General features: G+C 42.5%; 1 pseudogene; it reads left to right on the top strand.

Moving 5' to 3' along the window:
* The first annotated feature begins 321 nt into the window (after positions 1-321).
* LOC140508003 (STE20-related kinase adapter protein alpha-like) overlaps positions 322-12018 on the top strand; it is a 41490-nt pseudogene continuing 29793 nt past the window's right edge.

Genomic DNA, 12018 nt, shown 5'->3' with positions numbered 1-12018 from the left:
CAGATATAGAAGTCTGAAGTTACTGCTATCTGACCATGGAGAGAAGAATTATGTAATATATCTGCTCATGAGCCTAGCCAAGGTTCCCATTTCTGTAATTGCCTAGCTATATGACTAAATGACTTTTTGGTTGCATTCTCAAAGATGGTCTAAATAAAAGTGACTACTCTAATTAGATTTATTGAAGCTTCCATGTGGATTAAACCAGTGATGCTGTAAGGCTCCTCTATAGGTAGTCATCTTACTGGTACTTTCCTCTGCTAATACTGTAAACACAAGCTTATTCTGGTTCAACAAGTTATTTTTGCTACCACAAATCACATGCGGTTTTCAGTCCACATTTGCTCCTATGAATGCCATCCCCTCAACCACTCCTACCCAGGCAGGGTGTCTAAGGAAGTGGAGAGGGAGAACAAAGGTAATGACAGGGATACTCTTTCCTGGCTATTGTTAACATTCCTAGAAATTGTTAACATTATTGTTAACATCCCTACCAAAAGAACGTGAAACTGAACTGTCCAGAAAACTGGAGGTAAATGTAAATATCTGGATCTTTAAGCAATGTTTTTCTAGTGGCTTTGGTTGAGATAAACCCCTATAATTACTAAACAAACAGTAACCTGTGATAAACATTGTAAAATACCATTTGTTAAACTTGCATAACTTTGTATATGTGAGTGATTATAATCTCCAATCCTAAGGACTTTAATTTTGGGATTGTCTAAGAACTTTGATGAATGACTCTTTATTGAGCATTTAAAAAGCCATTAAGAGCTGAGCCACATGTACTTTGTTGAGACTCTGTAGTGCAAGACACAAGGAAGTATTTGAAAGGACAATATTGAGCCTCTCTAGGATCCCAGAGAACTTTCCAGAACTGGGGATCTGGACAAATGTGCCAAATGCACATTTACTAAGTGATTTACTAAGGATATAAAAATTATAAGAGGAAAGTGTAGTGGGTTAAGCACGTGCCCCACCACACCTGCAACCATCTGCAGGCCCTTGAACTATGTTTGGGTACTAAGTGTAAATTCCAGGTGGTACCCTGGTCCCTACTATCCTTGATGGATGATAAATCTTTGCCTCAAGTCATTTTTTGCTCTGTAATAATAGGGGAAGGTGAAACTGTATTTGCATAACTATCTAGCCCCTCATGGAAGAAGAGGAGTTGGGGTGGGAGCAGAGCAGTCTCTCATCTGAAGCCTGAAAAGGGGCAAAGATTAGAAAGTGGTGCAGTGGATAGAGTACTGGGCCTAGAGTCAGGAAGATCTGAGTTCAAATCTGACCTCAAATACTTGCTAGATAACTGGGTCAATCATTTAATCCTGTTTGCCTCAGTTTCCTCATATGTAAAATGAACTGGAGAAGGAACACTCTAGTTTCTTTGCCAAGAAAATTCCAACTGGGGTCAGAAAGAGTCAGATACAATTGTAATGATTAAACAATGCGCAGTGTTCCAAAAGAGGGAGAGGTTGTAGCTGATGGGCCAGGGAACTCTGAATGGGTGGTGATATGGGACAAATTTGGTATTCATTTGAACTCCAGACAGTTTGCAGGAAATAATTGTCTGGTAGAGTGTTATTGGGAAGTACAACAGTGGGGACTCATAAGTGATAGTACAAAAAAATCTAGGTTCTCGGTTACCTCTAGAACCCTGAGTAGCAAATTGCCCTTGGGAGATCCTACATTGCAAGTGTGAGTCTGGCACATATGATTCTTTGTGAAAAGCCTTCTGTGTCCTAGCTAGATTTCTTATTCAAAGACCAAACCTTAAAACCCAGTTCACTCTGGAGCTCATAGATTGGACAATAAGTCCCTGCCCAAACACCACTTTAATGGCTATGTTTTGGGCTCTCCTGGCTCAAAGTGAATGTAAACAATAACTGTTTCTTTTTTGGCCAGCAACCCTGAGGGTCTTCTGGTGTGGTTTTGTTTTTTATGAATGGAGCTATCTCTTGACTCACCTCTGAAAGAGGCCTATTCACTCAACTGAATGGGTATTACCTCACTCAAAGCGAGAACCTGAAAAGATCTTAACCTAAAAGGGCCAGGATCTCCTCTTGCATCCTGAGCCATCTCCAGTCATTCTGATGACTATCTGGCCACTAGACCCAGATGGCTCAGAAGGAGAAAGTGAGACTGGTGATTGTGCATAGCCCTCTGTCACTCAAATCAAAGTCAACTGCAAGTCATGTCATCATCTCCCTGATGTCACAGTCCTCTTCTTCAAGAACAAAGGACAAACACAACAATATTAAAGATTAGAACACACTTAACATAGGAAGAAACTGAGACCTAAAAGATTGTCACTTTCTAGGACATGTTAGTATGCATAGCTTTTCTCTCTTCCATCATGAATTCTAAAATGTAATAATCTATCTTCCCTCCCAACTCCAAGGTTTTTATCATTTCTATTCCAGTATTGATGCAAATCAGACCTCAGTATCTGTTGTTCTCATATCTTCCTCCAATATTAGAAGAACAAAATTGTAATTCAACAAGTCAAGCATTTATTAGTTGTCCTGTTTTTTGGCAGAGAGAAAGCTCTAGCAGATGTCTGAATCATTAGAGTTTCCCTCACTGCTCTGTTATGCCTGCACACTATGATTTATTCTTTCTTCTGTCCAGTTTGTCACATATTAACATTATAAAATCAATTCTATATCTCCTTTATTTGATTTTTACCCAAAAAGATTCTTATACTTATACCTATTGCATTTCCTGGATTTCCTCATGTGAATATATCTTCTTAATATAGTTGTAGTACACAGAGATAACTTTTATAAACTTTATTACTACTCTCAAGGGGAAGAGAACAGCTGAGGAAAAGTCTCAGTGTGCCAACTCCATCCCCCTAATGGATAATACACAGGGAAGTTGGGGGATGGGGACAGAGAGCATCCACGCTCTAGTCAAAGGCCTAGAGTCATGAAAGGTTCAAATTTATATTTTGTTTGAGATAAAGGGCCAATATCATAAAACAAGTTTACTTTCTAAAATTCCTAATAAAAAATGAGGAATGAGAAGAGGTGAAGTAGGGAGCTTCAATCTAACAGTGTTATCACCAGCAGCTCACAATCCACCCCTTGGTCTCAGCTCTCCATCACCCAGAACGAAAGGTCTTCCACATAGAAAATGTCAGTAAAGGACAGTGAAGGAATTAGTGAGCTGTGCTGGATACGTTGGAGCACACAGCAGATTATGATCAGGACTGTGGCTGCATCTGTCATGCAGAGGGCTAGGTTTTGGAAGACACTTCAGATCTGCCGTCAGGTTTTCCTATAGTTGGGTGACAGATCCATCGGCTGCTAAATTTAGCTGCCACTGTTATTGCTTGAGACAAGGATAGGATCAGTGTTCAGTGTTATTGACTCCATAATAATGTACTCGGGAGAAAAAAAAAAGCAAAACCAAGAGAAAATTTTGCAAAGTAGGAACAATTTCATGATGCCATCTGGGTCTGACTGCCTCCACAATATGGGTGATAGCCAGGTCCTAAGGCCAAGGAGAAAATCAGACAAGTCAACAGCAATAGTGAGAATAGAATTAGAATATCTCAATTAGTTCCCATCCAGTGTCAACCTTGAAAATTTTAAAAAATAGAAGGAGCAGGGGTCACAATGTATTCTTCTCCTCACCAGCCTAAGTCCTTCTTTCCAAGTCTAGCCACTTCCTTTCCCACCAGCCTATAAGTGGACTGTGTATTGGACAGGATCCATAATGTCCCTCCAGATCCATGAATCACTGTCTTCACTGGGACCCATTTATCACCACTTGCTGGTTTCCACAAATTGTCCCCTTACCTAGGGACAACACCACTTCTGTAACAACTGTTTGAATTAGTTATATGAGCCCAATAGTTTCTCTAGGCTATAAGTTGGCTATCCTAGGGAAGGTAATCAGACCTAGGGCAGGGTGAATGGAAAAGGCTAGTGTGACATCAGGGAATAGCTGGCAGAAGTCAATGCATCTGTAAATGATGGGTGTTAATGAGAAGACCATCCACCCTCCTTGGGTATGACTTGGGCTACAAAAAGGAGGGTGCGCTCAGGTGTGTTGGCATTGGTTATGGACTGCCAGATGTAAGCTAGTGTCTCTGTTCTCTCTTCCCCCTGATAATAGGTCATCTGAGCTATAGCTTTGTGGGGAAGTGGAAGTGTTTAAAGGGTAGAATGGGAGGAGCCAAGATGGTGGAGTAGAAAGACACACATATGCTAGCTCTGAACCCACAGCCCATAAAATACCTGTAAAGAAGAACCCCCAACAAATTCTGGAGCAGCAGAAGCCACAGAACAATGGAGCAGATGAGATTTCTGTTCCAGAGAGACCTGAAAAACCAACACAAAAGGTCCAATGCACACTGGACCCAGAGCAGAGCTCAGCCCTGCCTTGGCTGTGCGGCACCAAGGGGAGCAGATCTGAGCAGGCTTCAGGGACAGAATCTCCAGCAGTCGTGCAGGTCCCTCCACCCACAGGTGCCAAAGGCCAGTGAGAGGGTCTTTTCAGCTTGCCGAGAGAGGAGTGGGGTATACCCATAACTCAGGCCCCCTCGGGAGGCAACAGCAGAGGCAGCAGCAGACAAGGGTTCCCAAAGCAGGCAGGAGCCTGGATCCATTGTTGAAGGTATCCACATAAACCCCCTGAGGGAACTGAGCCCCGTGAGGCAGCCCTGCCCCCACCTGAGCACCTGAACTTAATCTCATACTGAATAGCAGCCCTGCCCCCACCCAAAGCCCTGAGGCTGGGAAGTAGCATTTGAATCTCAGACCTCAAGTGCTGGCTGGGTGGATCTAGAGGCAAGGTGGGTGTGGACAGGACACTCAGAAGTCAAGTCACTGGCTGGGAAAATGCCCAGAAAAGGGGAAAAAAATAAGACCATAGAAGGTTACTTTCTTGGTGAACAGATATCTCCTCCCTTCCTTTCTGATGAGGAAGAACAAGGCTTACCATGAGGGAAAGACACAGAAATCAAGGATTCTGTATCCCAATCATCCAAAATAAATATTCAATGGGTCAGGCCATGGAAGAGCTCAAAAAGGATTTTGAAAATCAAGTTAGAGAGGTGGAGGAAAAACTGGGAAGAGAAATGAGAGAAATGAAAGAAAAGCATGAAAAGCAGGTCAACACCTTGCTAAAGGAGACCCAAAAAAATGCTGAAGAAGATAACACCTTGAAAAATAGGCTAACTCAACTGGCAAAAGAGGTTCAAAAAGCCAATGAGGAGAAGAATGCTTTCAAAAGCAGAATCAGCCAAATGGAAAAGGAGGTTCAAAAGCTCACTGAAGAAAAGAGTTCTTTCAAAATTAGAATGGAACAGATGGAGGCTAATGGCTTTATGAGAAACCAAGAAATCACAAAACAAAACCAAAAGAATGAAAAAAGGGAAGAAAATGTGAAATATCTCATTGGAAAAACAACTGACCTGGAAAATAGATCCAGGAGAGACAATTTAAAAATTATGGGACTGCCTGAAAGCCATGATCAAAAAAAGAGCCTAGACATCATCTTTCATGAAATTATCAAGGAAAACTGCCCTGAGATTCTAGAACCAGAGAGCAAAATAAATATTCAAGGAATCCACAGATCACTGCCTGAAAGAGATCCAAAAAGAGAAACTCCTAAGAACATTGTGGCCAAATTCCAGAGTTCCCTGGTCAAGGAGAAGCTATTGCAAGCAGCTAGAAAGAAACAATTCAAGTATTGTGGAAATATACATTAAGGGATCAAAGGCCTTGGAATATCATATTCCAGAAGTCAAAGGAACTAGGACTAAAACCAAGAATCACCTACCCAGCAAAACTGAGTATAATACTTCAGGGGAAAAAAATGGTCTTTCAATGAAACAGAGGACTTTCAAGCGTTCTGGATGAAAAGACCAGAGCTGAAAAGAAAATTTGACTTTCAAACACAAGAATCAAGAGAAGCATGAAAAGGTAAACAGCAAAGAGAAGTCATAAGGGACTTACCAAAGTTGAACTGTTTACATTCCTACATGGAAAGACAATATTTGTAACTCTTGAAACTGTTCAGTATCTGGGCAGTGGGTGGGATTACACACACACACACACACACACACACACACACACACACACAGAGCACAGAGTGAATTGAATAGGATGGGATCATATCTTAAAAAAAATGAACTTAAGGGGTGAGAGAGAAATATATTGGGAGAAGAAAGGGAGAAATGGAATGGGGCAAATTATCTCTCATAAAAGAGGCAAGCAAAAGACTTTTTAGTGGAGGGAAAAAGAGGGGAGGTGAGAGAAACACATGAAGTTTACTCTCATCACATTCCACTAAAGAAAGGAATAAAATGCACACTCATTTTGGCATGAAAACCTGTCTTACAATACAGGAAAGTGGGGCAGAAGGGGATAAGCAGGGGGGGGGGGGATGATGGAAGGGAGGGCAATGGGAGGAGGGAGCAATTTGAAGCCAACACTTGGGAGGGACAGGATCAAAAGAGAGAATAGAAGCAATGGGGGGCAGGATAGGATGGAGGGATATATAGTTAGTCTTACACAACACGACTATTATGGAAGTCATTTGCAAAACTACACAGATATGGCCTATATTGAATTGCTTGCCTTCCAAAGGGAATGGGTGGGGAGGGAGGGATGAAGAGAAGTTGGAACTCAAAGTTTTAGGAACAACTGTTGAGTTCTGTTCTTGCTACTAGGAAATAAGAAATACAGGTAAAGGAGTATAGAAAGTTATCTGGCCCTACAGGACAAAAGAGAAGATGGGGACAAGGGAAGGGAGGGTTGATAGAAGAGAGGGAAGAATGGTGAAAGGGGCAATTAGAATACTCGGTGTTTTGGGGTGTGGGAAGGGGACAAATGGGGAGAAAATTTGGAACCCAAAATTTTGTGAAAATGAATGTTAAAAGTTAAATAAATAAATTTAAAAAAACATAAAGAGTAGAATGATTAAAGCAGTCCATCCATCCGAAAAAGTTATGTTCTAGGGGCTGCTAGGTGGTGTAGTAGATAGAGGCCAGGCCTGGAGTCAAGAAGATCTGATTTCAAATCTGGCCTCAGACATTTACTAGCTGTGTGACTCTGGGCAAGTGAGCTAACCTTGTTTGCCTCAGTTTCCTCATCTGTAAAATGACCTGGAAAAAGAAATGACAAATCACTTTAGTATCTTTGCCAAGGAAACCCCAAATGTGATCACAAAGAGTCAGATACAACTGAAAAACAACTAAATGGCAACACTGTCATTAGATCATAGGCCTAATTGTTCCATTGTTTCATAATGCCTGCTGGGAAAGGGAAATGGAAAATCCATCTTATGCCCTGATTTCAGGGTCATTTTTGAATCCTACAAGAAATGGAGTTCTGTTGTCAATAAAACAGAATCAAGATAGCCAAGGTAATGGTAGATTCTTTTTAAAAACTGGAATGGTACTCCTTGTGTCTAGGAGTGCAGAGGTTGTGACCACCCCATATTCTTTATAAGGATCCTAAGCCCGTATATCACACAGGCAGGGTCTACATAATCTACTTGTCAAGAGGTCATTATCCCCAAGGACTTTTCCTAAGCAACCTCTTTCTTATTCAGATGGCTCCAGAGGAGAAGTGAGGCTGGTGACCTTGCACAGACTTCCCTCACTCAAAACAAAGTCAAGTGCAAGTCAAGTCATCATTTCTAATGACATGGTCTTCTTCAGTAACAAAGGACAACACAATTCAAAATTTCAGGAAGTATGACTAGCTTTAGCTTCCTTGGTTTCTTCTCATTTGAGATCTAGGCTTTCTGGTGGCTCACTCTTGCATAGGGTGTTCATTTTCACTGCTGGTACAAGTGGATCCATTGCATTACTCAGATGATTTGTCAGGCACAGGCTTGATCAGGCATGCCATTCTACTTGGATTCCTGGGGGAAGGATTCCCTTAGGTCACAAGCATGGTGTATGCTGTCAGTGTTTCCCCCTCTCCCATACTGGGTTAGACTTGATTTTCCAGTTTGCAGTCACTAACTGGCTAGATCACTTTCCATGACCCAAGAGTGTCAGTATAGGTGAATATCTCCTTTTGAGTTCTCATTTTAAAAATGAGGATCACTGCCCTGTAGGTCTTCCCACTGTGCTGAATGACTATTGTCATGATTGGTATGAACCCTACCTTTTATGCTGCTGTACTCCACTGGACCTGGCCATTTTTAATGTGAGGGGTTTCATCAGTAAATCAGGTCTCTTCATCCTCTGAGAGGTAGGACAAAGAAGGATACCAAATCACTTGAAGTGTGGACTTTGGGTATTAGGTTCAGGACACTCTCCAGTGGCTCTGTCAGTCACCAGCTTGCAGAGTACTCACTCTATGGGCCCAGGGTTCACTTGATAGACCGTTGAAAAGCCTCTTGCCTAGTGAGGCATAGTCTCAGTCAGAACCCATTGAAATGTAGGGCTCTCAGGACTCAATGTGACCAGAATGTCCCTAGTCAGTCTCACTGTCTCAATTAGTATCAGGCCCAGTATCAGGCTAGTAGGGGTGGGGAACGTGAGGCCTCAAGGCCCATGTGACCCTCTAGGTCCTCAAGTGTAGCCCTTTGAATCCAGACTTCACAAAACAAATCCCCCTAATAAAAGGATTTGTTCAATAAAACTTGGACTCAGTCAAAAGGTAGTACTCAAGGATACTGAAAGCCACATGTAGCCTTGAGGCCGCAGGTTCCCTACCCCTAAACATTGCTTCTCAAAGGTGAGGGGAGCAATTGACTGTTGCCCCTCTAAACATGCAGATCCAGAACTTGAGAGGTCCCTGGGTAGAGGCTGCATCCTTCTTCCATAAGCGTCAGTCTGCTGTTACTAGAATAATTGATGTCTAGAATTCCATGGCATTGCTGGATGATGGGGGTCCAAGTGGAAGAGCCCATTGGACAGCCTCCCAGGGAGCTTTCAGTGTTACTTGCTGCTGTGATTACCACTCAAACCATGCTGCATATCACACCACAGCATGGAGGGACCACATAATGATTCCTAAATATAGGATATGCTACCTGCTGCCAGTACACAAAGACCCCATTCAGAACCCAAGTCTCCTTTTTGGTTACTAGGAGCTTCGAAACTCCTGACTCTCTTAGGAATCTAGGCCTTTGCCCATTGGACTCCCTGGAACTTTACCTGTGGGGATGGTCCCTATATCGTGTATGGGGTAAATTCTACCCATCTTGGTCCAATTAAGCCCTTAAGGAAGTGAGGGTAGTGACCACTTTCATCTCAGTTGTTCAAGATCATCAACATAATGCAGAACTGTAATGTCAGAATTAGATTGGATCTTGGCCACTATCCACTCCACACATTGGTGACAGAAGGCTAGACTATTAAAGCATCCTGGGGGCAGGAGGGTAAAAGTGTACTGCATTCCCTGTTAAGTATATAATAATAACTAACACTTACATAGTGCTTACTATGTTTCAGGCACTGCACTAAGCACTTTACAATTATCATATCATTTGATCCTCACAATAATACTGGGAGGTAGGTGCTATTATTTATTCCCATTTTTACAGGAGAGGTGAATGGAAATTAAGTGACTTGCCCAGGGTCACACAGCTAGTAAGCACCTGAGGTCAGATTTTACTTCCTGACTCAAGGCCCAGAGCTCTATCCACTGCTCCACCTAGTTACCTCAAATGAACTGTGATCTTCTGCCTTTCATGGAATAGAAAAGAGAGCAGTATTCAGGTCTACCATACCACCGTCTTCACCAGGTGTGACCACCAGAATTTTAGTCCCACTCACTATGGTAGAACACAGTAGGATAAGTCATGTTCACAACTTGGTTTAGCCCTTGATAGTCACCAAGCACCACTGGTCTTCCTTATTGGCCACAAACTAAGAGATGGTCTAAGGATTTTTTTATTAGGACAGTGATCTCTCCTCCTACCTGGATCCCTACCTGGCATTCCATATTGCCTGAATTGAACCATCTCCATGAGGGATGCCCTGGTGGTGCTGAGGGAGATGGGAATAGGAAAAGGAAGATCATAAACTGCTACCCACAACATAATAAGTGGTAGGAGATGGGAAATGGTAGAGGACTATGATTAGTCAGTCTGTCACACTCCCCATAAAAAGCAATTTAGCAGATCTATGTCTATTATTTAGTTTTCAGTGGGGATGACCATTATAATACATTTGATAGACTGGAATGATCTCCCTACAATTGTGGAAGTCCCTTGGGACTTAGGCTGAAGTTACTGAGGAGTATTTTCTTGTTCCTTGTATGTGTAAATCCTAACACTATAGTCACTTTACCCCTGATGTCTAGAAGTCCTAGAAAATGTCTTAGTTCCCCTATTTAGCCATTTTGTTGTGATTTAGACATATCTCCTATTAGCCCCTATGGGAACAGCTAGTCTGGGGATCATGCTCACCCCCATTGTTGTTTGCCCAATCCAGGAAATGTCTTCTTCCCCTACATGGGAGGTAGGTGGGGATGATAGGGTATAATATCAAGCACTGTAGCGCACCCAGGATGACCTGCTAGCACAGGTTCTTTGATCTGTTTTTCTAAAGGAAAGATAACTTTAAAATCATCAACAATCTTCTTTTAATTACATTCACTAGTTCAGGGGAAAGATCAGCACCCTGAACATGGAGAAAACACAAGCAGAAATTAGCACAGACATTCAACAGACAGGGCTCCTACTGTCTGAACAAAGTAATATAAGCACCAGACAGGGAGAGCACAAACCTCTGAGTAGTTATGGGCTCTTAACAAACAGCTTAACATCTTAACAAACAGTTCCATCCAGTGAATCAAAAGGTTCTTCTCATAAGCAAACCCCCAAAGCAAAATAATTTCAGCAAAAAGGTTCAAAGCCAGAAGGCATCACAACCCTCATGACTCAGTGCCTAATTAGCTTAGTATCAAAAGGTGTCAAAGCCTTCCTACAAGTAAGCCTCCCCATAAACAAACTTCCCTCCATGTAAGTTCCTCCCCCAGTGGGCTCTATGTGACTAAGGATGTATCACAGTTGTGATTGACCTTTAGACCTGGGAGCACAGCACCTGTCACATAGGCCTATTAATGGACAGGGAAGATTTTATATTCCATAAACATTACATAGGCTTGGGGGCTGGAGGTATCCATCTAGCAGATACAAACAAAGAGGAACTAGCTTCTCTTACTCATCATTCTTATTCTCCGAGGTGCTCAGGGTTCCACTGCAATCTGTTCTAAATGTGACCGTCTTCCTGGCCCTAGGATCTTCTCATCCTAATCCTCAGGTTTAACTTACTCTTTTTGGTGAGTTTAGTTTAGTGAGTTCCAACCAGCTGTATCACTTCCTTAAGAATGTCCCTATAGCATGACTGCTTTAGAGATCTCCCTTGCATCTCTCTCTTTCTGCCAAAGGAAGTTGTTAGGGACCTGATGTATATCCCCTTCTATCCTCCATCCTCCTAGAAACTCCATGACCTGGTAATCATCACAATATATCCTTTTGGGTGGGAGCTTCTGGGACAATGTCCCTCCTATCCCCATTTCCTGATTTCCCACTCACAGAATAATTGAATCCTATCTCAGGGTAGAAATTGCTTCCATATGAGTGGGCCACTGCCTGTCTGGAGGGACCAGGAAATTCCCCTGTGAATTGTGTTTGATGGCTGCATAAAGCCATTCTAATAGGGCAGTTTCTCATCCCTGTTCTACCCACTGGGTAGCCATTGTATTCATCAAGAGTGGAAGGGGAGGGAGAGGGGAGAGGAGGTCAATGGATAAGCCCCATAGGATAATCCATTCATCTTCTACAATGGAGATAATTTGGGAGCCTTTATTAATAATGTGAACTATCCAGAATTCTAAAGATTCCTTGTGACTTTGCTGGACCCTGTCTCAAATCCTAGCAAGCTCCCTCTTACCAACATCCATCCATACCAATGTCCATAGCTTGCTGTGTTGGGCTGTATGACAGTGGCTGCCAGGAAGATTCTGGCTGATTTTACTGTTCGTGAGGCCGCCCCTGCCATCCCTTCTTCCTTCTGGGTGAGTGCTTCTATCACTG

Source organism: Notamacropus eugenii, chromosome 5 (assembly GCF_028372415.1).
Source record: "Notamacropus eugenii isolate mMacEug1 chromosome 5, mMacEug1.pri_v2, whole genome shotgun sequence".
Classification (NCBI taxonomy): Eukaryota; Metazoa; Chordata; class Mammalia; order Diprotodontia; family Macropodidae; genus Notamacropus; species Notamacropus eugenii.
Note: the sequence above shows the minus strand (reverse complement) of the source record. Positions and strands in the feature narration are given on the sequence as shown.